The sequence below is a fragment of the Notamacropus eugenii genome, chromosome X (assembly GCF_028372415.1).
Source record: "Notamacropus eugenii isolate mMacEug1 chromosome X, mMacEug1.pri_v2, whole genome shotgun sequence".
NCBI classification, from domain to species: Eukaryota; Metazoa; Chordata; class Mammalia; order Diprotodontia; family Macropodidae; genus Notamacropus; species Notamacropus eugenii.
Window position 1 is genome coordinate 12045073 of NC_092879.1, and position 26591 is coordinate 12071663.

At 42.3% G+C, this 26591-nt stretch overlaps 1 protein-coding gene across 13 annotated transcripts in view; it reads left to right on the plus strand.

The window, feature by feature from the left end:
• Positions 1-26591, plus strand: part of TMLHE (trimethyllysine hydroxylase, epsilon) — a 102452-nt gene that overhangs the window by 22715 nt on the left and 53146 nt on the right. For 3 of the 13 annotated variants that reach the window (XM_072626402.1, XM_072626391.1, XM_072626389.1), the window contains one exon: positions 20222-20415. The exons of 2 other annotated variants lie outside the window; for them this stretch is intronic. The gene's annotated coding sequence lies outside the window, so the exon portion shown is untranslated. Of the gene's footprint in view, positions 1-10494; positions 10549-20221; positions 20416-26591 lie in introns of all 13 variants that reach the window. 8 more of the 13 variants (XM_072626392.1, XM_072626393.1, XM_072626395.1 and 5 more) reach the window with 4 other exon arrangements.

Genomic DNA, 26591 nt, shown 5'->3' on the forward strand with positions numbered 1-26591 from the left:
AGTGATTGGGGGAAGGGAGGTACACAAGGACACATTCAGTCCTTGTCAAAGAGGCATCTCCCAGAGACACAAAGAAATATAGTAACAAACAGCAAATATAGGGCAAAATGGAGTCAGTTCTCTTCTCCCCCATATCCACGTTTAACTGTTCTAATCTGGGTCAAGTGAGAGCAGACATTGGGGGCCCGGGCTTGGGGCTGCCTGGGGCCTGCTGTTGATTCACACTGTGGGGGGGAGGGGGAGGGGAAGGGGAGCTGGGTGCAGCCATCACCACAGGCCTTACTTAATTTGGTGGCAAGATTCTCCCAGGGGGCAGGACCTCTGAGGTCCCTTGAGCTGAGCCTGAGAGGGATGGAGCCCACCCAGGGTTACAGAGCCATTTCTGAGCAATAGTCTTGCTTGGGCAGTAACAGATAGATTCGGACCCCTACTTTTGACATAAGGGATTTGAGACTCAGGAAGGTCTAGTGACTTGCCCTAATTCATATAACTCAGATGGGCCCATTTCAGTTCTTCTGAAGAGATGTGATGACTATCTGAAAGCCAGCTTATGGTCTAGTGGTTAGAGGGCTGCACTTCAGACAGGACATCCATGGCAGAAATCAGGTTCTGGGACTGAACCTCTTACTGCTTGCCCACCTGCTGCAATGGTGAAGAGACTTTTCCTAGTAGGAGTTTTCCCACAAATAAATCTTGTGAGAGTCCGTTGTGTATACAAATAATATTTATACCCTATGTATATCCAATATGTATACCTATGTATATCCATTAATATTAGGCCACTCCTGGGTCTATATGTAATTCAATTCAATTCAGTTCAACCCCTGCTGGGCACTGGGAGAAAGGAACACCTCGCCTCCCAAGCAGATGTTCAATCTAGGGCCCACCCCGCAGTGTTTCTGGAGGGTAGCTATAGAAGAGGAAGAAAAGGCTGAAGGGGAGATGAATCAAGAGGCCAAAGTTGAGCGTTTACAAAGGACCATCCAATCAGTCAATCAACAAACATTTTTAAAGGCTCACTGTGTGGCAGACTAAGGGTTCACAAAGAAACATCCAATCAGTCAATCAACAAACATTTTTAAAGGCTAACTGTGTGGCAGGGGAAGCACTGAAGGCTGAAAGGTCTGAGACTGAGAGCTGGTAGAAACTTTAGAGGTCATTGAGTCCGGCTTCCTAGAAGGGGAAACTGAGTGACAACTGAAGAGCAACAGTTGCACCGTCAGTCTCTCAAGGCAGCAAACACTGAGTGATGTTTGCAGAGTGTGAGGCATGCTGCTAGGTACTAGGTATAAAGGTAAAAAGAAAACCAGTCTCTCATCAGAGGACCTTACACTCTGCTTATGAATATGACATGTGGACAGAGGAGTGATTGTGATGAAAAGCTGAGAGTAGTATTAGGGGCAGGAGGGCTGAAGCTTGAAGGAAGTGCTTCCCAGGAGAACAGGGGAGCAGATGTTAGGGGACCAGGCAGCTGCATGCTTCTATGAGAAAGGGAAACACTGTGTGTTCACTCTTCAGTTGGTCTGTGGGAGAGGCCACCCTCGCGGAAGGGCAAGGAGTGAGCCATGGTAGCCAGAAGGGTTAAGCAGATGGCAGGTCCCTGGGGTCCTGAGGAACAAAGACTGGGACAACAAAAGGATTGGAAAATTGTCCCCAGAGCTGAGCAGCTGGAGGCAGCCTCCTCTACTGGGAGGGCCCAGAGGAGTTGGCATTCTCAGCAGTACTGAGAGCACTGGGAAAGGTGGAGACAACAGTGTGGCAAGGGGTCAGCCCTGGCGAGACTGGGAAATGAGGACTAAGAGTCAAGTTTCCTTTGGTGCTCTGCTGGAGTCTCAAACACTCTGTAAGACACACTGGAAAAGAACACTGAATTTTGAATTCTGAAGGTCTAGTTCAAGCCCCCATCCTCATTTAATAACTGTTCTCAGGCAAGTCAATTGCTCTGGCCTCTGTAAAATGAAGGGTTAGACCAGCTGACCTCTGAGATCATTGAGGAAACAATCCTTCATCCTCTCTACTCTCCATCATTCTCTCTTCATTCCTAAGAAAACAGGAAAACACTTTCATCCCTGTCTTTGCTCGGCATTTTGACTAAATGGACTTTAGTGTGAATCAGCTCTCTGAGCCTGGGGATTTTCAGCCTTTTATCTCTTAACTGTGGACAGAAAGATTGTGCTCCTGGTAGAGCAATTGTAGGCATCAGTTGGTAGTTGGATAAGTTTGTGTTTTTCTTGGAGTGGGGGGCGGTGTGTGTGGAGCAGCTGAAATGACAACTCTTGCCAAGATTGGTCCCTTTGGACCACCTAGAATGTATCCCTGGCCTGTCACAAGTGCACCCTTGCTGGGTTCATTGAGGCGCGCGCGCGCGCGTGCGTGCGTGTGTGTGTGTGTGTGTGTGTGTGTGTGTGTGTGTGTGTGTGTTGTCTCTTCCCTTGCTGTCAGATTCTAGCCTCCCTTCTGAGTTTACCAGTACATCCAACAAAACCAGCAAACTCTTTCCCCATGCCCCGCCCCCCTCTCTGATTGGCTGGTTCTCTGTAGAAGTCTGAGAAATTAGAGAACCCAGGGCTTTGTTCGAATGGTGTGTAAATTGAGTCCAAATGACGGCCTGAGGGCCTTCCCTACTTTAGGTAGAAGTTTCTCCACGATGGGGGAGGAGAACTTTTGTATAACTCCTGTGCTTGTGTTCTAGATTGCTGAGGTTGCTGTAAGGCTGGCCTCCAGATAAGGGGAATGACCTGCTCCTGCAGTGTTATTTGCTCCTATTTTTTTCTTTGTAAATGTGCAGCATGGCTGCTACCCTGAAGACTCCGCTGGGTTTTGTGGGCTGGCCTAGGAACCTAACCACAATTTCTGATATTTCTAAGGACAAATGTGTTCCCAGTTTCAAACTTTAGCAAATATCTCTTAACTCCACTTTAGTACGGTTTAGAGCCCCGTGGGACCCATGTTCCCCTCCCGGAGCAGTTGAAGCGTGGTGTTAGAATCAATCAATGAATGAGTACTTATTTCCCTGAATATGTCAAGGTGCCTAGTAAACAAGAGAGAGCCCCTACATGGCCCTTTCAGGAGAACAGCCACAAGGGAAGGGGGCTGGGGCCTTCACACTGGCTCTCCGAGAAAGTGACAAGCAGGTCGGAGACATGAGGGTCAGAGATTGGCAAAGCCCCTTCTCCATTTTCCAAGCCCAGGACCCAAACATCAGCCAAGGCTATATCTTGGGACCATTTGGTCTCAGCTTTTGTAAATGGTATGGCCACCCCTCTTCAATCCACCCTCCCCACAGCTGCCAAATTGATTTTCCTAGAACAGAGATCTGATCACTGCATCACCCCCCCTACTCGAAAATCTTCTGGGGCTCCCTTTGGCCTCTGGAATCCAATGCAGACTCCTCAGCCTGGCATCTGACGCCTTCCCCAACCTGGCTTCCACCCAACTTTCTATACTTATGTCACATTACTCCCTTTCACACCAAATGGGCCAGCTAGCTGTTTCCTGTACACTGTGTTCTATTCCACAGGCTGGCTGGCTGTCTCTCATGTCTGGAATGTACTCCCTCTTCACCTAGAGTCATCAGCTCCCCTCAAGTGAAACTCAGTGGGGCCACCTCCTATGCAAAACTATTTTGGACATACTTTGTATTTATTTATCTGGGGATGGGGATGTCCAATCTCTCCCGTTGATAAAGGGCGGTATGATGCAAAGGAAAGAATGCTGAATTTGGAGTCTGGGGGCTTTGCCTCGGCAGGCCTCAGTTTTTCATTTCCAAAATGAGAGGGTTGGACAAGGTGACCTCTTCAGTCCCTTTCAGATCTAGAGCTGGGATCCTGAAAGGTATGCCAAGAGAGCTAAGTAATCCTGTTCAACAGCCACAGGATGCAGTGGAAACTGCAAGGTAGCAGATCCCCAGAAATATTGGCTGCTGTGCTATCTCGCATTCCTCTTCTGACTGCTTCTGACGTATTGGACTTTCCCACTTCCTCTCAGCTGCCTTCTCACCTGGGTACACAACCTTGCAGTCCTGTGGCCCCCTTCACCCATTGGACAGCTCCTCCTGCAACTTCCACTTGGAAAAAGGCAGCTCACTTTTATGTGGGGGTCTTCCCCCATTGAATTGGAAGCTCCTTGAGATCAGGGACTGTCTTTCTTTCTGCTTGTATCTGTATACAAGTGCTTTGTGTGTTTGTCCTTTGTTGCCGAAGAAGACCATGATATGAGAGGAATAATGAAATGACATGCACTTGACTTTGTTTTGAGTGAGGGAGGGTTGTGCAGGTCACCAGCCTCACTTCTCCCCCAGAGCCATCTGAATCCAGTGACCATATATTCATCAAGATGACTGGAGATGGCCCACGATGAGGCAATTGGGGTTACTTGCCACAAGTTACTTGTTACAAGTCACTTGACTTGCCCAAGGTCACACAGTTAGTGAATGTCAGGTGTCTGAGGTGAGATTTGAATTCAAGTCCCCCTGACTCCTGTGCTGGTGTTCTATCCACTGCACCACCTAGCTGCCCCTTACAAGTGCTTAGAAAAATGCCGAATACACAATAAATGCTTCTTGACTCGGCCTGATGAAGGACACTTAGATCAAGGAGAAGTCCTACGGGGCTGGGGAACCTTTGGCCTTGAGGCCACATGTGGCCCTCTAGGTCCTCAAGTGCAACCCTTTGACTGAATCCAGACTGCACAGAACAAATCCCCTTAATGGAAAAGAATTTGTTCTGTAAAACTTGAACTCAGTCAAAAGGATCTAGAAGGCCACATGTGGCCTAGAGGCAGCAGGTTTCTCACTCATGGTCTAAAACATGGCCAAGCCTCTTGGAAGAGATTTTTAGTTACTCAAAAGAGCTGACCTGCCCATCTACACAGGAGAAAATCTAGTGGATGAAGCTCAATCAGTTACTTGGATTATGCCATCCAGTTGGATGCTTAACCTTAGTGTAGATATCTAGGACAGGCAATCTAAGTGGACAGTGAGGTGGGCCCCAAATTTAAACAGTAGTTGGAGAGCAGGTTGGATTGCAAAGCTCCCTTAATGACCTTAAGCTTCTAGAAACTAAGGTTCATCTTTCTAATACCAGTGTCCTACCAGTGTTATATGGCTGGGAGACCGTAACATATAATAATATCTAATAGCTGACATTTATAGAGTGCTTACTATGTGACAGGCACTGTGCTTTACAATTAATTATCTCATTTGACAACCTGACAACCCTGAGAGGTAGGGGCTATTATTATCCTAACTTTACAGATGAAGAAACTGAGGCAGACAGGTGAAGTGATTTGCCCAGGGTCACACAGCCAGTGTCTGAGGTCATATTTGAACTTAGGTCTTTCTGACTCCAGGCCCAGAGCTCTGTGTACTGTGCCATCAACTTATAACCAATGGGGAGCTCCAGAGCAGATAAGTCCAGGAGGAATGGATAGACAGCCTAGCTACTCCACTGGCATTCTTGAATGGCCAGAGAAAGAGAGCATAGGTTCCAGCACATTAAGTATATGTCCTGTGGAAGACTTATGGGAGGACATGGGCAGGAGCTACGTGGGTTTGAATTATGTAACAATCTGCATCTTTGGAGGTAATATCCAAATGAGGACGATTGCACATCTGTTGGAGTATCCAAGTGTACCAACTGCACACCCAGGAGAGCTTGTGCCACTGCTTGAAGGTACAGCTTGTTCTGTTCTTTGTTTTTTGATCCCTCATGCCTAGCATTGTGCCTGGAGTGTAGTAGGAACTTCAGCAATGTTTGTGGGATTGCATTGAATTCTGTAGGTCCTCTAAGTAAAAACTCTGCCTCTTGACTATACCTTCTCTGTGCCCTCTTCATTACTTCATGATAATGAACTTGGCCTTGACTGACTACACCCTTGTCTTGTCCAGGAGGCAGCAGTGAGGATAGAGGGAATTTTAGGCATGGGGGACTTTTTGTTACTGTTAGTCAGTCATTTCAGTTGTATTTGACTCTCTGTGACCACCACATTTGGGGTTTTCTTAGCAAAGATACTGGAATGGTTTGCTATTTTCTTCTCCAGCTCATTTTACAGACAAGGAAACTGAGGCAAATGGGTGAAGCGACTTGCCCAGGGTGACATAGCTAATAAATATCTGAGGGAGATTTTAACTCAGGAAGATGAGTCTTCCTGACTGATTGAGGACCAATGCTCTGTTCACTACAGTGCCACCTAGCTGCCCATAGAGGATAGTCAGTGTTAAAAACAGATGAGAGATGGAGTATCGTGTGTGTCAGAGAAAATGAGAGAGAGAGAAAGAATGTGTGTGAGGCAGTGTATGTGAGAGTTTGTGTGAGACAGAGTGTGTGGGTGTGTGGGTGAGGGGGGGGGAGAGAGAGAGGGAAAGAGTAAGAGAGAGAGAGAGAGAGAGAGAGAGAGAGAGAGAGAGAGAGAGAGAGAGAGAGAGAGAGAGAGAGAAGAGAATGTGTGTTTGTGTGGGGGGGAGAGACGGGGGTATAACAGAGTGTGTTATATGCCCCACATTTGAGTGCCACACAAGGATGAGTGTGGAATGAGGATGAGATATGACAGTGTGTGTGAGAGAGAGTGTGGGTGTGTGAGAGAATGTGTGTCTGAGAGAGACAGAGTGTGTGTGTGTGTGAGTGAATGTGTGTGTGTATGTGTGTGAGAGGGAGAGTGTATGTGTATATGTGAAAGACAGTGTGTGAGTGTGTGTGAGAGAGTGTGTGTGTGTGTGTGTGTGTGTGTGTGTGAGAGAGAGAGAGAGAGAGAGAGAGGAGAGAGAGAGAGAGAGAGAGAGTTCAGTGTGGCCCCACATTTAAGTGCCACACAAAGAATGAAGATGAGATAAGTTGGGGTCAGGTTGTGAAGGACTTTCAAAGCTAAAGAGAGGAGCCGCTATTTACTCATCAAGGCAGTAGGAGCGCCTGCATTTAACTGAGTAGCAATATAATCAGATGGTCAATTAAGGAAAATTACTTTGGAAACAGAATAGAATGGAGTGGGGAGAGACTTGAGACAGAGAGACCAATTAGGAGACTTTGACAAAATAATAAATGATGAGGGCTTGAAGGAAGGGTGTCTGTGTGAATAGAGAGCAGAGAAGGGACATGAAATCCATTGTGAAGCAGAATCTATATCAAATAGCTTGCTTTTCTCCAGAAGGGGGAAGGGGAGGGAGGAAGAAAGGGAGGGAGAAAATTTGCAACTCAAATTTAAAAAAACAAATCTTCAAAATCGTTTTTATATGTAATTGGAAAAATCTAATCAAATCTAGAAATCCATTGTGAAGGTACGAGTGGTAAGATCTGGCAACTGATTAGTGTGAGGGGGTGAGGGGAGTTGAGGGAAATGCCAAGGTTACAATCCTGGGAGACCAGATGGATGGTGGTACAGACAGAACTAGAGGAGTTTGGGATGATAATGGTTCCGATGTCTTTGGTACATCCACATCGAAATATCCCATGGGCAGTTGGTGATGTGGGATTCAATAGCTCAGCCTATTCTTTTGCTTTGTAGATCTGGCAGTCATTGGCACAGAAATGATAGTAGAGCCAGGGCAGCTTAATGAGGTCACTGGAGAGTTTAGAGAGAAATGAGAGTAGAAGGCCTAGGAGAGAGACTTGGGGAACCCTGGCATTAGGGGGTGGGCTGGGGATGATGAGCCAGCCAGCCTTGATGGCGTGAAAGCCTCAGCAGGGTCTATCTGGCCCCCACAGAACAAAGAGGCGCCATTGTACTAGGTGCTTGAGGTATGTTAATGAAGACGTTGGCCCTTGCCCCTGAAGACACATTAGGATGGCTAAGATAAATAAGCCCATAATTAACATGTCCTCGGAGATCTACTCCTTTCCCACGCTTGTCACATTCATTGTTCCATGCTGCCAAGTAAATATTCAGACCTGAAGTATGATTAGGGCCCTTTAGGAACTGCTAGTGTGAGGAATCCTGGGCCCTTGGGCATGACTTCAGTCTCAGCCACAGTTAATCATGTGCTGGCAGGAATTGATTAGGTTGTGTTTGTTAGTCATTTCAGGTGTGGAGGATGTTTTCCCCACATTCTTTTTGGAGGGCAGGAAAGCCGGACAGCATCCAAACCTGGTTGGGCTGCATCCTGCTGCTTTCCCTTACTACCTTTGGGATCTTGGCCAAGTCCCCCTAGTGAGCTCTTCTGCGCATCTGAAACCTAGGAGCTATTGCCATGTAATGTCCTTTCGTCCCCCAGTGGGACAGTTCAGAGAGAGAAGAGACAATTGCTTTTTTTTTTTTTTAAAGAAAAACTGAGGGAAAGTGACTTGGCTAAAGTCACACAAGTTAGCCAGAACTAGTGACAGAAACTTTCTCCCAGTAATGCCACTTTTTTGAGCAGTTGAGCCAGATTGTTGGCCCATATTAGTGCTTTGGTCCATTGTCATCCTCTGTGGAATGAGGGAGGGAGATAGCTAAATTGAAGGAGAGGGATTCAATCTCTTCAGGGCCTAATTCTCGACTTTCCTTGTCTAGCTGTCTTTATTCCTCATAGCCTGTTTTTGGGCCAAGTCTTCTACCCTGTACTTCTGCAGTTGATTTTTGGGTTGGGGGTTTTCTCTCATTGATTTATATGGGGATTGACCTAATACTTACCACATAATAGGTGCTTAATATGTGGAGTGAACAGAGTGGAGTTCTTCTAATTGGATATAGAGATCAATGCTTATACGGGTACCTGCAAAGGTTGGGGTGGGGGAGGGAGAGAAAGGAGAAGGGGGGAAGGTAAAAAGGGGGAGGGGAAGGGAAGGGGAAGGAGAGCAGAGGAGGGGTGAGGAACAAAGCCATTTGTCTTTTTGCAATCCCTTAATATAGTGCAATGAGGACATTTTAATTCTCCTCAGGAACAACTGTCACTGTCTCCAAACAAAATGGTCTTTTGGCTCAGGGTTTTGTAGGAGGTGAATCTTCTTACTTTATTTCTTAATAATAACCAGAAAGAGATGTGGGTAGACCCATTATGTGATTGCTTGCTATGGCTAGAACTTAGAGCAAAACCTCCAGCAGCTTTGGCTACTCTGATGGCAGCTTGGGGAATATTAATGTAATTCAAGGGAACACCTACTGTGTTCCTGGCACTGTGGGAAAGCCACAGAGCTCATAACATGACCCACTCCTTACTTTCCCAGGGTTTGTGATTGAATCGGGTAGATGACTTAGTTAAGTGAACCAGTCGGAGCATCTGGGCAGTAGAAGGAGCATCTCCTTGGAAAGCAGGAAACCTGGGGTCTAACCCCAGATGTGCTTATTAGCTATGTGCTCTGCTTTTAGCTGTGAGCACCACATACATACATGGGTCTTTGATTTCCCATCCAATCCAGTCCAATCTAACAGTATAAATTAAGGCAGGCGCTCCCTTCAGTTCATACATTCAGTATGTATGGAGAATTTGAGAGGGGACAAAGTACTAACAAGGAGGAGACTTAGGAGACGCTTCCTGGACAAGGTGGCACCTGGATGGAGTCTTTTAGGAAGCTAAGGATTTTAAGAGGTAAGTGTGGTCATGGGGGAATACCCTGAACAAAGGCATGGAGATAGACTGTTGCCTTTGGGGTGATAGTAACAAAGCCAGTTTGCCTAAAGCACAGGGTGGACATGAATCAGGCTGAAAGCAGGGACCAGATTGTGAATGGCTTGAAATGCCAAGTTGAGAAGTTTTAAATTTTATCCTAGAGAAAAAAAATGCAGCCACTCAAGTTTGTTGAGCATGGCATAGACTTATGATTTAGGGAGATGGTTGGGCAGCTTCTTGCAAGAAGCACTGAGGAGCAAACAGACCAGAAACAAGATCAGTGAAGAAGCTACTGCAAAGGCAATAGTGGCTGAATTAGGTTCAATTTCATTGCTGAACCTCAGTTTCCCCACTTGCAAAGTTGAGATAATAATAGCATTTCTTAAAGGACTGTTTTAATGCCATGGGTCAGCTTCCGTTGCTCCTCCTATTATTATTATGCCTATGACTGTGTGAGTGGAGAGAGATGAGAGATGCAAGAGGTGTTGTGGAGGCAGAATTGACAAGATATGGTAACTCGTTGCTTATAGGAGAGGAGGGGTTGGAAAGACAGTTCCTGTTCTCAAGGAGTCTTCCCTCGATACATTGTAAGCTCCTTGAGGGTAGAGATTCTTTCTTTTTCTCTGTATCCCCAGAACTTAGCAGAGTGTTTGGCACATAGTAGGTGCTTAATAAATGTTTATTGTATTAAACATAAAATCACAGGACCATAGAATTTGAAAAGTTGGAAGGGACCTTACTGACCATATCTGACACAGCTCATATTCAGAAGGAATCCTCACTATTACATATGTGATAAGCTGCCATCTGGCCTCTGCTTGAAAAGCTTCAAAGAATAGAGAACCCATCACCTCTCAGGGCAGCCGGTTTCCCTTTATGTTGCTCACTTGGCTCTGTTGGACGTTTCCTGACCCCATTTGGGGTTTTCTTGGCAGAGATACTGGACTGGTTTGCCATTTCCTTTGCTCATTTTACAGATGGAGAAACTGAGGCAAACAGGGTGAAGTGACTTGCCCAGGGTGACACAGCTGGTAAGTGTCTGAGGCTGAATTTGAACTCAGGAACATGAGTCTTCCAGACTGACTGAGGACCAAGGCTCTATCAGTGCCACTTAGCTTCCATTCCCCTTTTGGACAGCTCCAGTTGTTAGGAGGGTTTTCCTAGCATGGTGCTACTGGTTCTGCCCTCAGGGCTAAACAAAACAAATGGAATCTTTCCTCCTTGTGACCATCCTTCTAGTCCTTGAAAGCAGCTATTTTATTCCATCTGAATCTTTTCCTGGTTATAAATCGTTCCTTCAGCTAATCCTTATGTGACAGTGCCTCTCCCTCCCTTTCCTTCTCCTCTCTAAAGGAAGGTAAATGTGGAAGACCAAAAGTTGCCCAGTTGACTTGGGTTTTACTGCCTCCTCTCCTCCCCTCCCCTCCCCTCTTCTCTCCTTTTCTCTTCTCTGAAACTGGGACTCCAATGGGCCCTGCCAAAGGCTCCTGGACCCCCCTAGTTTTACAGTGATTATCAATAGTAACTGTTGCTGTTTCCCACCCAGCCTGATGTCTTTGTTTTCTTCACCTCATTAAAGGGGCCATGCCCTGCCTACTTCTTAAACAGGCCTATTCAATGAATGGGCGTTGTTGCCTCACCCTGAGTACCTGCAAAGACCTTGGCCTAAAGGGCCCAAGGTCCCCCAGTGCATCCTGAGCCCTCTCCAGTCATCCTGAGGAATATCAGGTCACTGGATTCAGATGACTCTGGAAGAGAAGTGAGGCTGGTGACTTGCACAGCCCTCCTTCCCTCAAAACATAGTCAAGTGCAAGTCATGTTATCATTTCTCTGATGGCATGGTCTTCTTCGGCAATGAAGGACGAACACGGTGTGACAGTGACCCAAGACTCTTCACCATCCTGGTTACCCTCCTCTAAATGCTCTTCAGTTTATCTGTCTGTCTGTCTATTTGTCTGATCTGTCTGTATCTATCCAGGAAGAGGACAGTGAATCTAGTACTTCCTTATTCCTAGCTGCTGGACTTCTCTTGATGGAGCCCAAGATTGCCTTAGCTCAGGGGTAGGGAACCTGTGACCTTGAGGCCATATTTGACCTTTTAGCTCCTCAGTTGCAGCCTTTTGATTGAAATCCAAGTCTTACAGCACAAATCCTTTTGTGAAGGGGATTTGTTCTGTAAAGTTTGAATTCAGTCAAAGGGCCTCTCTTGAGGACCTGAAGTACCATATGTGGCCTTGAGGCTGCAGGTTCCCCATCCCTGCTTAGCTTTTCTGGTCAACATATCACACAGCTGACTCATATATAGCTCGAAGCTGCTGTCTAAACAGGCCTTTCCAATCTTCAAACTGTGAAATTGATTCATTGAACCTGAGTGTTTGATCTGAAATTTATCCTTTTCTGAATGTAATCTTATTAGACTCAGGCCAATGCCTGATGAGATGTTTTGGGATCCTGGCTTTGTTATTCATTGTATTAGCTCTCCCGGTTCATTGTCATCTACAAGTTTGATGAGCAAGTTATTTTTGCCTTTATCCAGGGCCAAGCATAGATCCTGGCAAGTTCACATTGAATGACTATTGACTTCTTTGAGACTTGGCCATTCAAACAGTTCTGAATCTTAATTGTATTAGGAAGCTGCCAGGGGGCGCCGCAGTACACAGAGCTCTGAGCTTGGAGTCTGAAGGACCTGAGTTCAACTATGACCTCAGACGCTCATCAGTTGTGTGACCCTGGGCAAATCACTTCACCTTTGCCTGCCTGAGTTTACTCCTCTGTAAAATAGGGATCATAATAATAAAATAATAGCACCCACCTCTTAGGGTTGTCATGAGGATCACATGAGATAATGTTTGTAAAGCACAGTGCCTGGCACACCATAAGCACCATATGTGTTAACTAGTTTTTATTATTGTTGTTATTTGTATTATTTTCTAGTATACATCTTTTCCACAGAAAATAGCATGAAATGCTTTATCAAATGCTTTGCTAAAATCTAAGTGAACTATAGCACAGTTTATTTTCCTCTGATCTTTCAAGTTTAGAATCTGTCAAAAAAAGGAAATTAAGTTCATCTAGCATGACTTGTTCAAATTCATGCCTGTTCTTTTTCATTTTATTTTGTACTCAAAACATAAAGAAAATTCCATTTCTGAACACTAACAGAAGACTGTGTATGAAGCCATGAGTCTCTATTTTATACCACTCATTAAAAAGTATATAATATGACCTATAATAGGTGTTTAATGAATGTTTGTTGACTTGATGTTATTTTCAACTCTCTGCTACTTATCTTTACTTTTTTTAGTTCGCTTCTGGGCATTTGCAAAAATGTTTCAATGGCCCTCTGATTTTTTGGGGGAGGGGTGGAGAATCAATATTACTAACTCTCTCTCCATAAAAAAGACAAATATTTGAAGAAATAAACAGTCAAACAAAATGAATTTAAGCAGTAGCTGTGCCCAGAAACCTATGCCTCTTTCTGCACCTTGAGTCCACCACCTTTCTTTCAGAAGGTGAATATCATATTCCATCACATGTCCTCTAGAGACATGGTCATTGTATTGATCGGAGTTCCTCTTTCAAAATTGTTTTTCTTTATACTGTTGATGTCCTTTCACAAATTGTTCTGATTCTGATCACTTACTTCACTCTGTAACAGTTCATACTACTATGTATGGTCTCTTTCATCATTACTAAAAGGGCAATAACATTCCATTGCATTTATGTACCACATTTTGTTTAGATAATCTCCAATTTTTGGGTATCCCCTTATATTCTACTTCTTTGCTTTATTTTTTTTCTTTTAATTCCCCTTTTTGGAATCAAGAAGTTTGTTTTGCTGTGATTATTCCTTCCCCTGTGTTATCCTCCCTCTTAATACCTTCCTCTCCCAATCCTGACTTATTTCCCTGATGAATTTTATGTATTTCTCTTTGAAGGTATTGAACCCTCCTTTGTCTATTTCAGGGAGGAGTGAGGTTCATCTGGTATCCCTATTCGTTCCATCATATTTGTATATTCTCTCACATGCCCTAATTATAAGAAAGAACAAGTTCCATTCCCTTCTTTCTCCTTTCTATATTAGCATATTCCTTTACTTTCTCTTCTTCATCCTCTCATTTAAACATTCAGAACAGAACAAATCCATCCCCAGGACTTTTTTCTTTAACTCCTTCAATATCCTTTGAGGACATTCAGGTTCTGAAGGAATACTTGTTTCTTCTCTTTTAGAGTGTTAGCACTACATCATCATGCAACCCCTTCTAATTGTTCAAACAAATTTACCTTTCTAAGTATCTCTTGACTCTGAAGTTTGTATTTCAGAGTTTCTACTCAAGTCCAGTCTTTTCATCAGAAATGCTTGAGAATTTAATATTCCATTAAAGGTCCTGCCCCTCCCCCCAGGAGGATTACATTAAACTATGTGTGTGTGTTTTTTTTAATTCTTGATTGTAAAGTCTATTGGAGTATTTGATTCCAAGGTCTCCTTTCATTTAGAGTAGAAGCTGCCAGGTCTTGTATAATCCTGGACATCATTTCTGAGTACTTAAACTGCTTCTTTCCAAATGTCTGTAGTAGTATATATGTAAAAAAATATATACACATATGTATATACACATATATATGTATATATGCACATATATACACATATGTATATATATGTATATTCATACATCTATAATTTCATGTGGAAGTTCTGGATTTTTCTGTGTGCCATTCTTCTACTTCCCAATCTCCTTATGCTAGTTCAGGTCTTTTCTGACTCCTTAGTTTATTGTCCATGATAACCTGGATTATGGAAAGGTATTCCTTCACTTCTTTACCTAATTTTCTAGGAGGGAGGACAGACACTTGGAATATAGATAACAGTCACTTGACTGTGGCAGAAATATAAACATTGGACACTGTATAAATCACTGCAAATACCCCCCCCCCTTCATACTGATTAACATTCTCAGCCTTGTTGTTTGAACTACTCATGGATGTTTACAACTTCCTAAGCATTTTCCAAAGACCCTTTACAGCCTTCTCTTGACCCCCATCAGCCACTCACAGCCAACATTTCCACTTGTTTCATGAATCTGTTTTACTTATCAATTGGTTCATCAATTTGTTTCACTTAGCAGTTGGTTTTCTCTACCTTGCTTTGCTAGCTGCCTTCTCCTTTTCCTTTTCTTCAGGTCCTTATTCCTTAAGATCCTTAAATCATGCTCATTGTTCTTTAGTCTTCTGTTATAGTTGTCTAACAATAGAAACTGGTCTTGAGACTATTCTACTTCACATTCTTCCAAATTTCTTTTTGCTGTGTGAGGTAAACTGACTTCTAGTCCAAACCCCTCCAAATCACTGTCAGAATTTCCTTCTTTCTTATTCAACTCAGATCTTCTTTTCCTACTTCTTTTCTAGTTACTTTCTTCCCTAGAAGCTATAGAATTCACAGTATACCTTGAATTTAGGATCTTATCACTTCTCACCTCGTCTAGGGTTCAGTAGTCTATTGAAATAACCTAATTGGTCTCCTTGCTTCCAGACTTTCCCTGGCTCCTCCTTAGTCTATCTTCTACACAGCTCCCAAATTGAGATTTCTAAATCTGTCCATGTACTTCTGCCTAAAATGACTCCCTGTTACCTCTAGGATAAAGTCCACACTCAACTTGACATTTAAAATACTTTACAATCTGGCTCCCACCTACCTTTGAAGACTGATTCAGTGGTACTTCTCTTCTTACTCTGTTCAGGACAAAGTGGCCTAGTAGATATTACCAGAAATTGACATGTCATCTCCCTACTCTATGCTTTTGCCCATGCCTGGATTGTACCCTCCCTTATATTTTTCTCTTCAAATCCGTGGTCCTATTCAAGCCTCAGCTCACATATTGCCTCATATAAGAGGCCTTTCCTGATTCCCCCAGTTGCTCTGTCTTTTCTGAAATTATTTTGTATGTTACTCTCTGTTTTCATGTTGTGTTTACCCAGCAGAATGTAAGTTCTTTAAGAACAAGGACAGTTTTTGGTTTTGGTTTTGTCTTTGCTTCCAGAGGAGCTAACATAGTGCCAGACACATAACAGATGCTTAATAGATGCCTGTTGAATTGAGGTTGTGTGGAACTTCCCTGCTCAAAAACCTTCCATGACTCCCCATTGACTATGGGACAAAAGATACATTTCTTAGTCTGGATTTTCAGACTTATTTCTCTTTAGTCCTCTTTGCATGCATGGCATTCTAGCCAAACCAGTCTCCTAGCTGTCTCCCAAGTTCTCTGTTCTAACTTTTGGATTCATATATTTGCAGGAGCTTGAAATACACTCCCCTACCTCCCATATCTGCCTCTCAGAATCTTTATCTTCTTTCCAAATTCCCTGAAGCCTTCCTTGTTTCCTCTCAGTTGTTACTACTTTGTCCCTCCTCAAATGATTCCCCCATTTCCTTCTGTGTAACTGTTATATCTCCCCCTTAGTGGAATACAAGTTCCTTGAGGGCAGTGACTGGTTGACTTTGTAGAACCTCACACCTTGCATGTAGTAGGTATTCAGAAAGTATCTGTTGAATTGAATTGGATGGAATTGTGATAGGCTTTGAAGTATGGGTAGGTCTGAATGGGCAGAGGAAACCAAGGAGGAAATGACAGGCAGAGGGAACTATGGGAATCATGGGTATGGTAGACTCTAAGGTTGGATGAATTAGATGGGGCTCAATCGTGGAGGACCTTGGATGCCTGATTGAAGAACTAGAACTATAACCTGGAGATAATGGGGAGCTATTGGAGTGATATGATGAAAGTAGTATTTTAAACAAGTTAGTCTGGCAGGGGTGTGCAGGATGAATTGGAGCGGGTGGGAGGAGTGACTGCAGGCATGGAGACCAGCTAGGCTATGGCATTTGTCCAGGTGTGAAGTAATCAGGGCATGTCCTAGGATTGTGGCAATAGGAAGAGAGAGAGAGGACTGAATTGAAGACACATTTTGAAGGAAAAATCATCAGAAGCAAAATGGGCTGTTGGCTTAAAGCCTTCCAGGAAGTGATCTTTCTTCCTTTGTAATAACGGTGAAAAAAATGCAGGCGGATCCATTATGTAATTGCTGGCTATGACTAGAATTCAAAGCTTAAGCAATTCTCCAGGAGCTTTGGCTACTGTGCCTGAGGTTTGATTAGACAAAAGTAGAGTGAGTACCTACTGTAAGCTTGGCACTTATGAATGGAGGTCATGACACTGCCATCAAGGGGTTAACAGTCTTAAAAACTTATATATACAGTCTTAAAACTTAGAGACATAAAACTAGTAGAGATCAAGGAAATAGAGAAGAGAATAAAGTGCTGTAATGTTTCTTATAGGTCTCTGGAACAGAAGGGCCCTTTGAGGTCATCTAGTCCAACCTGTACCCAAGCCCAAATCCCCTTTCTAATTCCTGGGACTAGTAGTTATTCAGTCTTACTTAAAGACCTCTGGTAGAGATCTTCCTACCTCCTGAGGCAGCTCTAATCCATATTAAGTTTTCCCCTCAAATTGAGTCAAAATCTGCCTCCCAACAACATCTGCCCTCCAGGCTAAAGGGGGAAAGTCTTCTTCCTTTTTTTTTTGTGACAGCCCTTGAAATACTGGAAGTCACCTCCAGTTCCCCCACCCTTCCACAAGTTTTCTCTTTTCCAGGTTAAACATCTCCATCCCTTTGATCAAACCTTGTATATCTTGGTCTCCAGTCTGTTTGTCATCCTCCCCTTCCTGTGGAAATGCATTGTTCATAAAATATGCCCCACACAGAACATGATACTCCAAATGTTGTTTGCTCATGCCCGAATATAGGACAACCATCACATAATCTATTCTGGATGGTATAGTTTTCTTAATGAAGCCTGTGGAATGCTTTGGTCCCGTTTCATGTTGTTGATTCATAATGACCTTGTGGTCCTCTAAAATTCCCTAGATCTTTATCATGGGAATTGTTGTCTGTCCATTTGTCTATCTGTTGTCCGTCCATTCATCTTCCTTCTTGAACTTTACTTTTTTTGAACCCCACTGTAGGGTTTTTATACTGATCTTTATAAGATGCATCTCATCTTACTAACTTCTTCCTGTTTTAACCTGCTGAGATGTCTTCTAGCCAGTGTCTGAGCTCTCCCTTCCCACTTCATGTCATCTGTAGATTTGATAAACATGTCACCTATATCCTTATCTGTGTTAGTCTTAAATACACTGAATGATCTTTCAAAGCTACAACTGGAACTTACTATCTCCTTAAAAAGAAAAGCACATTAGACATAATGAAGACCTACAGTAACATCCACATTTCTCTGTTCTCCTGTGTATATGGAAATACTCACTTAGGGGGGAGGAGCTGTTAAGTTGAATATAAAACCAAAGTTTTTTAAATGTTGAAGGTCATAGGGCAGCTAGGGATATTCCTCCAACTTGGCATCAATTCATTAATGGATACTCTTTGGATCTACTCATTCAGCCAGTTCTTTATCTTTATAACTGTACTATCATCTAGCCTCTATCACTCCATCTCTCCACTCTGAAATCAGTGTATATTCTGACAAGGGACTTTCCTTTTGTCTATCAGCTATAGTAATCCTACTAAAAGACAAAAGGAAGTTAATCTTATATCACTATTTTAGTGAAGTCATGCTGGCTTTTAGTGTTCATCACTTCCTTTTCTCAATGCTCATGAAAGCTTCGCTTTGAAAACATACTCTAATATTTTGGAAGAAATCAAATTCAGAACTCCAGGCCTAGAGTCCAGGTGAGGCTTCCCTCTCTTCATTTTTCTGAAAGTTCAGATCTCCTGTCCTGTGTTATCTTTCTCATCAATCACATTTTTTTCCCTGAAATCTCTGACAGTAGCTCAGCATTTGCTAATTCTTTCAGTGGCCTGGGATGCAGGCCAGCTAGGCCCCTAGTGACTTGAACTAACGGAGGGTAGCTGGGTCCTCTTTTACAGTCTCTTAGATTTCAATTCCCTCTTTAAATCATGGTCATCTTAGATTTCAATTCCCCTTTAACCTTTTTTGGCTCTAGCCCCTTCAGTCTTGAGATCATTCTCCTTGGTGGACAAAGCAGAGGCAACACAAAAGTTGAATACTTCTGTATTCTTTCCATAATCCTGTATCATACCTTCATAAGAACCTAGCAGCAGTCTCCCTTTCCTTTTTTCAGTCAACTTCTTATTCCCTTCCAATATATCTTTAAAAAATCCCTGACTATGTCACTCTCTTGCTCAATAAACTACAGTGGCGTTAGTATAAAATAGAAACTATTCAGTTTGGTATTTATAAAGAATCACAAGTTTGTCCCAAAATGCCTTTCTAGCCTTATTATATAAAAAATATTGGGGGTTTCATGTTTGACTGATCCTTTAATTTCTAATGTTGTGCATATTGTATAATGTACACAATATATTGTCAATATATTGTGTAATTTTAAATAAACATAGACTTGAGGGTGTGGTCAAAGATATTTTACTGATGGGATTACATGATCAAAAAATGCTTGAATATAATTGATATAATAACTGTATTACCCTAGATTGAGAATGTTTCTTAGAAATAAAAGTGGGAATATGCAAAAAAAAAAAAAAAAAAAAATCCTTTCTGATGTCTTCATTATATTCATTGATGGACATGCTTTGTTTTGAGAAGAGTGAGTGGAGTGGAGATACTGTTAAAAGTTAAGCATAATAACCGATTAGAACTGTGGCAAAGGTAAACCTAAACTGTGTGTGACCTAACAATAATTTGATTTTTGAATGTATTCAGTACCTAGCTCAGTGTCTTGCATATAGTTCCTAGGAGTTTTCCTTTTGGGATGTCTTTCAGGAGGTAATTGGTGAATTCTTTCCATTTCTATTTGACCCTCTGGGTCTAGAATATCAGGGTAGTTTTCCTGGATAATTTCTTGGAAGATGATGTCTAGGCTCTTTTTTGATCATGGTTTCAGGCACACCAATAATTTTTAAATGATCTCTCCTGGATCTGTTTTCCAGGTCAGTTGTTTTTCCAATGAGATATTTCACATTGTCTTTTATTTTTTCATTCATTTCGTTTTATTTTATAATTTTTTCATTAGCTTCCATCTGCTTCATTCTAATTTTTAAAGAACTGTTTTCTTCAATGAGTTTTTGAACCTCCTTTTCCATTTGGCTAATTCTGCTTTTTAAAGCATTCTTTTCCTCATTGGCTTTTTGGACCTCTTTTGCCATTTGAGTTAGTCTATTTTTAAGGGCATTATTTTCCTCAGCATTTTTTTGAGTCTCCTTTAGCAAACTGTTGACTCGCTTTTCATGAATTTCTTGCATTGTTCTCATTTCTCTTCCCAATTTTTCCTCTACCTCTCTTACTTGATTTTCAAAATCCTTTTTGAACTCTTCCATGACCTGAGACCATTACATATTTTTTTGGAGGTTTTGGATGTAGAAGCCTTGACTTTGATGTTTTCCTCTGATGGTATACTTTGTTCTTCCTCATCCAAAAGGATGGAAGAAAATACCTTTTCACCAAGAAAATAACCTTCTATAGTCTTTTTTTCCCCCTTTTTTTGTCATTTTCCCAGACAGTTACTTGACTTTGAATCCTTTGCCAAGTGGAGGGTATAGTCTAGGGACCTGTAAATTCTCAGTTCTTCCAAGGTGGCACAATCAAGGGAGAGGAGTCCACTCCTGGCCTGCACTGTGGACTGTAAGCAAACACAAGCACTCTTTTCTCCCCAGGATCTGTGAGTAGGATTCCCTCTCCAGAGCCACCACCAGTTCAACACACCAACTTTCCTTCTCACCCCAGGACCACCACTCAGGACTGAGACCCTGACCCCCTCAAGGTCTTTAGGCCAAGGGCTCCAAAAGTGGATGCTGCTGCGGCCCTGGGACCGAAGAGTGTGGCTGGACTGAGCTCCCCTATAAACCAGGTAAAAGAGGTTTCTTACTGACTTTTGAAGCTGTCTTTGGCATTTGTGGGTTGAGAAATCTTGGAACCACAGCTGATACCCATGGTTCCATGCTGTGAAGTTTACTCCAGTCCTGTCTGTGCCATGCTGTGTGGCCCAGGCTGGTCTGCGCTCCACTCTGAGCCTGGTGCGATAGACCTTTCCTGTCAGCCTTCCAGGCTGTCTTGGCCTGGAAATCTGTTTCACTCTGTCAGTTTGTGGCTTCTGCTGCTCTAGAATTTGTTTAGAATCATTTTTTACAGGTATTTTACGGGCTATGGTGGGGAGAGCTATCTGTCCTTCTACTGTGCCATCTTGGCTCTGCTCCCTGTCTTGCATATCGTTGACAGGGAGCTCAATTGTATCTTCATCAGACTCATATACATTCATGAAGTGTTTCCCATATACTGGATGCAGTGGAAGACTCTTTGGACAAATACAAAGTTTAATCATTTGTGGACTTTGCTACCATATTGTGGGGGAATGGTAAGAAGTAAATACAAATAACTATAATATATACCAGTATATAATCACTGCATTGGGGAGTTGAAATTCAAAATGCTATGTAAGGTCTAAGGTAGAAAAGCCTGGCAGCCTAAAGAAAAGCTTCCAGAATGAGGTGGTAGTGGAAATGGGTTTTATAGAATGAGTATGAACTCATTGAGTATGAAAAGAGGAGGAGAAAGGATACAGAGAAAAGCATGAGTGAAGGTATTTTGGTAGAAGAGCACATCCAGTCCAATTTGGCTGGAGTGCAGAATGCTTAGAGAAGAGTAAGATGAAAAAATGCTAGTAAGGTAGGAGTAAATGAGAGAAGAAAAAATATACAGGGAGGAGAAGAGAGCCTAAACAGAGCTTTGGCCAACAACCACATGAAAGATTTGAGAAGAGAATAAAGAGCCAGTGAACAAGACTAGGGTTAGAAGAGAATCAGGGGATTGTGGTATCTGAAGTCAAGGGAGAAGATTGCCTCTGGGATAGTAAAAGACAGTGGTAGTAGTGTTACATGATGCAGAGAGATCTAGAAGGATGTAGACTGATGCAAGACTAATGGATTGAACCATGTTGTTAGCAGGTCTTTGGTGATATTTTAGGAGAGAAGTATTAGTAGCATGGAGGAAGCAGAAACCTCATGGCAAAAGAAGGTGAAGGAGAAGGTGGGTGGGGTGAGCAAGAGAGGATGGGGAGGGTGATGGAGAAAAGATGGAGAGGGGCTAGGGAATGGGGCTCTACTTTTCCCAATTTTTTTCTTAGCAAGTTTAATAGTGAAGGAAGAGAGAGATTAAGAAGAAGGTTAATAGATAGGGTAGAAGGATCAAGGAAAAGTTTTTTTTCAGATTCTGGAAGCACTGCCTGTGGATATATTGACTTGGTGGATAAGGAAGGCAGTCTAGGAGCATGCCAGGGGCTAGGCAAAAGCAGCCTGAAACACAGTCTCTTCAGGTAGTCCACATTAAATGTTTGCGCTTCAAAGAGGGCTGCCTCTGCTGCTTAATAGGAGGGAAATGATGGCATTTAAGACAAAGTCACATTGATATGTGACTGCTTAGTTGCACGTGTTCCAATTTGGCACATCCCATGTAGAACCTCTGGCTCTGACAGCTGGCATATTTCTAGAATAGATAGGGGTCATGACATGTGTTCCCCCACTGTATATTTTTGCCTACTTGTTAGGAACTGCCATCTCTCCAAAGGGGGAGGGCTTTGCAGAAATATACACAGGAGACTAGGGCCAGGAGGAGAATCCTAGGATATGGTGTTTAAAGAAAACACAACTTGAAGTGGGGGAGATCTGTGAGTGGGACAATATTAAACGTTTACTTTTGGTGATGGGAATTTTACTCCTTCAGTTCTTCTGAAATGCCAGCTGCCCCTGAATATCTTTAACATTACTTTGAATTTTCTTGACTGGCTTCTCTCTCAGGCCCCAGAAAGTTCACTATTAGAACAACTTCATCATCTCAAAAACCTTGGTTGTCTTCCTCTTCACCACCCTCTGCTTCTCTGATTGGAGGATGCTTTCATTTAAGGAGGGAGTTTAGCTTAGAACATCTCCTTATTTCTCCATCTACTTTGTACTAAGTACAAAATACTACTTTGGGACTTCTCTGTCATGCCCCTATGTCAGGCCCGTGTCCTCCACTTTTGAGTTTCTTTTGTGATTTCTTCCCTCATTCGATTTTAAACTCTTTGAGAGCAGAGATTACCTTTATTTTTTCATATTTGTATCCCCAGAACTTAGTATAGTGATAGCACATGCTTAATAAATATTTGTTGGCTATTAATCTCCTCTTTGGTTTCCCCTCTGTAACTTCAGAAAATGGAGTGTCAGAGTGACTGGAAACTTTCTTAGCTTTTGATTTCAAGCTCTAGGGAAGTATGGAATACAAAAATACCCTACTTTAATTCTGGATATTTTAAAAGGACAAATTTTCTGAAGCCATTTTTGTAGGAAAAAAATGGGAAAAAAGAACAACATTTTCTTTTCATTTGTCCAGAAAGAGGCCAGTTGCTTTTGTAAAACATCTGACATAGAGTTATGGTTCATATTAAGAATAATTTCACACAAATCAGTCTTTATTGATTGCCCTGTGCTCATCACTAGAAGAGAAAAAAGAAGAGAACATAAGCAGTATTCACACCTGGAATATTATATTTCCAGTTGGAGAAGCTTAATTTGATGGACAGTTGGGAGTGATCATGAGTTTTCAAATAAGGGAGCGACAAGGTTTTTAAGAAGATTACTTTGGCAATAATGTGCAGGATGGTTTGGCAGTAGGAAAACCTGTTAGGAAATTATTACAGTAATACAGGCATAAATTGAGGAGGGCCTGACAAGGAAAATAGAAAGAAAAAGGATGAATTCAGGGGACATAAAGGGAGAACCAATGTGACATGATGTAGAAGAGGAGAGAGACCATTCTTATTCAGGTTGAAAGACTGTGGAATTAGGAAGAAAGTGACATTGAAAGAAATTGAAAAGTTGCAATGGGTATCTGATTTTGAGATGGGGGAATGGTGGGAAGGATTATTTGTGGCCTATTGAGTTCATCCAAGTGTAGACAACCTGTATTCAGCTGGGTTGACAAGTCAGGATTGGAGATAGAGATCTTTTTTTTTCCTTTTTAAAAAAAATTATTTTGATTTCTAAATTCCCTCGAGACCCTCCACCCCCATTGGGAAGTCAAGCAATACTTGTACCCATTGTACATAGTAAGTCATATAAAACACATTTCCACATTAGCCATGTTATAAAAGCGAAAAAAAAATAAAGTGAAAAAAATCTGCTTCAATCTATACTCAGAGTTAAATCAGTTCTCTCTTCAGAGGTGGATAGTATTTTTTCGTCATGAGTCCTTTGGAATTGGCAAGGATCATTTTTATTGCTCAGAGTTGCTAAGTCTTTCACAGTTGATCATCCTTATAGTATTGCTGTTATCATATGCAATGTTCTCTTACTTCTGCATAGTTCACTTTGCATCAGTTCATTTAAGTCTTTCAAGGCTTTTCTGAAACCATGCCCCTTTGTCATTCCTTATAGCACCATTGTATTCTATCATATTCATGTACCACAACTTCTTCAGCCATTCCTTGATTGTTGGGCATCTCACTTTTTAATTCCTTGCCACCACAAAAAGAGTTATTATCAATATTTTTGAACATATGGGTCCTTTTCCTTTTTCCTTGATTTCTTTGAGATGCAGACCTCATAGCGGCATTGCTGGGTCAAAGGATATGCATAATGTTATAACCTTTTGGGCATAATTTCAAGTTGTTCTCCAGAATGGTTGGACAAGTTAGCAGTTCCAACAACAGTGCATTAGTGTCTCTATTTTTGTACATCTTCTCCAGCATTTGTCATTGTCTTTCCCTGTCATCTTGTGAGTGTAAGGTGGTACCTCAGAGTTGTTTTGATTTGCATTTTCTTTTTTTTTTTATTTAACTTTTGACATTTATTTTCACAAAATTTTGGGTTACAAATTTTCTCCCCTTTTATCCCCTCCCCCCCCCAAACCCAAGCATTCTAATTGCCCCTGTGACCAATCTGCTCTCTCTTCTATCCTCCCTCTCTGCCCTTGTCTCCGTCTTCTCTTTTGTGTTGTAGGGCCAGATAGCTTTCTTTACCCCTTAACCTGTATTTCTTATTTCCTAGTGGTAAGAACATTACAGTTGATCCTAACACTTTGAGTTCCAACTTCCTTACCTCCCTCCCTCCCCACCCCTTCCCTTTGGAAGGCAAGCAATTCAATATAGGTCAAATCTGTGTAGTTTTGCAAATGATTTCCATACTAGTTGTGTTGTATAGGACTAACTATATTTCCCTCCATCCTATCCTGTCCCCCATTACTTCTATTCTCTTATGATCCTTTCCCTCCCCATGAGTGTCGACCTCGGATTGCATTCTCCTCCCCATGCCCTCCCCTCTCTCCTCCCCCCCATCCTACTTGTGCCCTTGTCCCCCACTCTCCTGTATTGTGAGATAGGTTTTCTTGATTTGCATTTTCTAGTTTTTAGTGATTTAGAACATTTTATATGACTTGATAACTTTGATTTCTTATGAAAACTGCCTGTTCATATCCCTTTACCATCTATCAATTAGAGAATGACTTTTATTTTTATAAAGTTGGCTCATTTCCCTATATATTTGAGAAATGAAACATTTATCAGAGAAAATTGCTGTAAATTTTTTTCCATTTTTCCTTGAAGCTTTGTTTTCACAAGTCTTCTTCTGAGTTTGTGTCCTCAGTTTCCATATTACCACAACAGCTTTTCATTAGTCAAGTTCTTTTTTGTTTCTTTGTTTGCTCATTTTTCTAGCCTATTTTTTTTACTTTGCACTTTATGTTAGAGTTGGGCTCTACTCACCTCTGGGAGTGGGAGTTCGGGCATGGGGAAAAGAATAATTGACCTTAGCTTCTGTTGTTTATGTCCTTCTGCTGTTTTCACAGCTAGTTTTAGAGGCCTGTGAGTTTTCAGTGCTTCCAGGGTGGTATGATCCGGGGAGAGGTGTGGCCACTGCTTTTCTGAAAGGACCACTACCTGGTCCTGAACCAGGTAGGGCTCCTGGTTCTCTGTGACTGCAAGTGTTCCTCTCATCCCTGAAACTGCAACCCAGAACTAGTTAAGGGGCAGTGAAGTTGTCAAATGGTACCTGGTCCTCTGCCCTGTGTCCCACAGGAGTCCCTTGTAATCTCTTTCTGATTGGGTGCTCAATCTCCTTACCATCTCTGGGCACTGAATGCTCTTGTTTCTGCTGCCCTTCCATGTCCAAGACCCAAGGTGGTGTAACTTCTACCCCACTGTATTCCTGCCCAGCCCTGACGCCAGTCCTGGAGAACTCTTTTTTCTGTCCTTCCAAGTTGTCTGAAAAATGACTCCCTGTGCCTTATTGTTGGTTATACCACTCAGAATTTGATGTGACATGTTTTTTAAAAGTTGTTTAGAAGGAAATGTTGGGAGGGCTCAGCAAAAAATGTACCCTTTAGTCCACCATCTTGATTCTGCCCCTCTGTAGGTAGAGATCTTGAAGTAATCAGCTTAGTGATTTGAGAGTGGATAATATCTCAAAAGGACTGAGTATAGAATTAAAAGAATGTAAGGTAAGGGCAAGGGAGATAGGCAGAACAAGGAGAGCCAATTAAGAGAAACAGAGAAGTGGGTGGAAAAGAAGGAAAATCAGGAGAACATGGTGTAATAGCAGCCAGGCAAGAAAGTCTTTGAAGGAGGGCATAGGAGAGTTTAAAGAAGGGGATATTTATTATTGGAATTCAAATGCCACCAAAAAAAATTATGGAAGATGAGAATTGGAAAGAAGTCATTGTTTTAGGCACATTAGTGAATTACATTTGGGCCCAGAGAAAGTATTCATGCTGTTGCACAAGTGAAAGGGACATCTATCAGTGGTCATCTAGGCCAGTCCAATCACTGAAAAAGAATCCTGGTTTTCTATCTCTAAGAAGTAGTTGTCCAGCCTGTGCTTGAAGACTTCCTGAGGAAAATCCACTACCTCCTGAATTAGTCCATTTCCCTTTTGGATAGTTCTAGTTGTTAGGAAGTTGTTTTTTTTTCTGATATCAAGCTTAAATTTGCCTTTTTGTAGCTTTCCCCCATTGCTCCTGCTTCTGTGGCTCAAATCTTTCTTCCATGTGACAGCCCTT